Below are 3,474 nucleotides of genomic sequence, written 5' to 3' on the forward strand. Positions count from 1 at the left end.
TTACCCCTGCCACCTTCAGAATTTGAAAGAGACTATTCCAGTACTGTAGTAGGCGTGGGCTTCGTATCTATCTTGGCCACAATAATGCGTTCACTATGCTCTTTGTAGCAGCTGACCCGCATTCCTATTCTCCTGTTCATTATTAAACCTACTCCTGCATTACCCCTATTTGATTTTGTGTTTATAACTCTGTAGTCACCTGACCAGAAGTCTTGTTCCTCCTGCCACCGAACTTCACTAATTCCCACTATAACTTTAACCTATCCATTTCCCTTTTTAAATTTTCTAACCTACCTGCCCGATTAAGGGATCTGACATTCCACGCTCCGATCCGTAGAACGTCAGTTTTCTTTGTCCTGGTAATGACATCCTCTTGAGTAGTCCCCGCCCGGAGATCCGAATGGGGGACTATTTTACCTCCGGAATATTTTACCCAAGAGGACGCCTGCATTGCAAAATTACGCCTGGATATATAACCGACTTGACTGTATTAAGCAACTCCTACCAAAGCTGCATTCGTGAATTATGGAACTGTTTCTCCCACTGATATGCATTAACTTACATATTTCTACATTTAGAGCTAGCTGCCATTCATCACACCAACTATCAATTTTGTCTAGGACATCTTGTACTCTCCTACAGTCAGTCAACGACGTCACCTTTCCGTACACCGCAGCATCATCAGCGAACAGCAGTAAATTGCTGCTCTCCATGTCCGTCGCATCATTTACGTATTTAGAGAACAAGAGCGGTTCTACCACACATTCACTGGGACACTCCTTACGACATTCTTGCTTCTGATTAACGCTGGCCGTCGAGGACAGCGTACTGGGTTCTATTACATAAAAGGTCTTCGAGCCATTTATAGGTCTGGGATCATGAACCGCAAGTTAGTACCTTCGTCAACAGTATGTACTGGGGCAATGTAGGAATATTTTAACGTTCTACAGAATTTATTTTAGTTAGACGTGCAACTGGATTTCTTAATGTATCACCAAGTAAACATATGTTCTGATTTGTCGTCCAAGTCATCACAATCAGCTATTAGATATACACTGCTATTAGATATACACAGGCAACATCTAGTCATTAATAAGAAGTTATTTGCATTAAATTTCTCCTTTAGGTTTTCTAATTTACTTGCATTAGATCATCAATTTAAATCGGTAGGCACTGATTGTGAGCTTTACATTCGGAAGCACCACAATCTTAATTTTTAAACCAGATGTGTAGTGACAGTTGAAAATTTTGTGCCAGAGTGGGACTTAAACACAGGTTGCCTTCCTATCGCAGCACTCGCCTTACTCATTACGTTATCCGAGTGCGTCTCCAGGTATCTGACTCTCAAAGTCAGCGGCGTTTCCACCTGTGACTTCCGAACATACACTGGCTGAAAATGACTTACAAGTTCGTGGCGCCCTCCATCGGTAATGCTGGAATTCAGTGTGGTGTTGGCTCACCCTTATCCTTGATGACAGCTTCCACTCTCGCAGGTACACGTTCAGACAGATTCTTGAAGGTTTCTTGGGGAATGGTAGCCCATTCTTCACGGAGTGCTGCACTGAGGAGAGGTATCGATGTCGGTCGGTGAGGCCTGGCACGAAGTCGGCGTTCCAAATCATCCCAAAGGTGTTCTATAGGATTCACGTCAGGACTATGTGCAAGCCAGTCCATTATATGGGTGTTATTCTCGTGTAACCACTCCACCACAGGCCGTTCATTATGAACAGGTGCTCGATAGTGTTGAAAGATGCAGTCACCATCTCCGAATTGCCCTTGAACAGTGGGAAGCAAGAAAATTCCTAAAACAACAATGTAGGCCTGTGCTGTAATAGTGCCATGCAAAACAACAAGGGGTGCAAGCCGCCTCCATGAAAAACTCGACCACACACCATAACACCACCGCCTCCGAATTTTACTGTTCGCGCTACACACGCTGGCAGATGACGTTCACCGGGCATTCGCCATACCCACACATTGCCATTGGATCGCCACATTGTGTACCGTGATTCGTCATTCCATACATTTTTCCACTGTTCAATCGTCCAATGTTTACGCTCCTTATATCAAGCGAGGCATCGTTCGACATTTACCGGCGTGATGTGTGGCTTATGAGCAGCCGCTCGACCATGAAATCCAAGTTTTCTCACCTCCCACCTAAATGTCGTAGGACTTACAATGGATCCTGATGCAGTTTGGAATTCCTGTGTGATGGTCTGGATAGATGTCTGCCTATTGCACATTACGACCCTCTTCAAATGTCGATGGTATTTGTCAGTAAACAGACGAGGTCGGCCTGTACGCTTTTGTGCTGTACGTGTCCCTTCACATTTTCACTTCACTATCACATCGGAAACAGTGGACCTAGGGTTGTTAGGAGTGTGGAAATCTCGCCTACAGACGTGTGTCACAAGTGACACCCAATCACCCGACTACGTTCGAAGTCCGTGAGTTCCGCGGAGCGCCCCATTCTCCTCTCTTACGATGTCTAATGACTACTCAGGTCGCTGATATGGACTATCTGGAAGTAGGTGGCAGCAAAATGCACCTAATATGAAAAACGTATGTTTTGGGGGTGTCCTGATACTTTTGATCACATAGTGTAACTACAGGGTAGACAGCGTACGAGGGCGTGCTGAATAGTAACACCTCCGAAATTTATATGTGAAAACTCTTACCGATTTTTAAGTAGAGCAAACTTCATTAACATTTTGCATCTTTAGTCTTCATATCAACATTCGTATTTCTCAACATACGCACGCTGGCGACGAACACATCTCTCCCAACGAAAGTCCAGTTTGTTTGACACCGCCACTGTAGAATGTTTGATTTTGTTTACGAAGCCACAACCTCACCTCATAGCACTGCAACAGTATTTACGTAGCTTATACAATAAAATACCAAATTTGGTTTATTACTTAGTATGCCCCAACAGAAGAAATAGTCCTGTCACGGAAAAGCCACGTATAACACTACCATCTGCTACTACTATACCATAACCTCAAAGCTGAAGGCAGTTCGTATAAAGAAATTATTCTTATTCAAGTAATTATAGTATGAAGAAGCAGAGCAGTGTTACCCTCTGAGAGGAATTTTGTTATATTGACCTTGTTGTACCTAACGGAAGTGGCTTATCGGAAGTGAAAGTCGGAATTACGTAAATATTCAAACAGTAACAAATAATATTTTACCTAGCCACACTGTTTAAAGAATAAAGAAAACGGTCGCCAGCCTAATTAGGCAAGAGAATGATTAACATTCTTGTTTAAGAAAATAGTTATGACTAACTTCAACGGACAAACACAACCTATACTTTGCCACACGCGAGTGCAATGAACTATGGCACCTGAATATGGTGTGTTCAGGTTAAGGTTGGAGTTAATAGATCAGAACAAACCACTGGCATAAATATAACAGATAACAATACACACTATTACTTTCATGGATTATTCAGACTGAATGGTCTTTTAATTA

Source organism: Schistocerca piceifrons, chromosome 2 (assembly GCF_021461385.2).
Source record: "Schistocerca piceifrons isolate TAMUIC-IGC-003096 chromosome 2, iqSchPice1.1, whole genome shotgun sequence".
NCBI lineage: Eukaryota > Metazoa > Arthropoda > Insecta > Orthoptera > Acrididae > Schistocerca > Schistocerca piceifrons.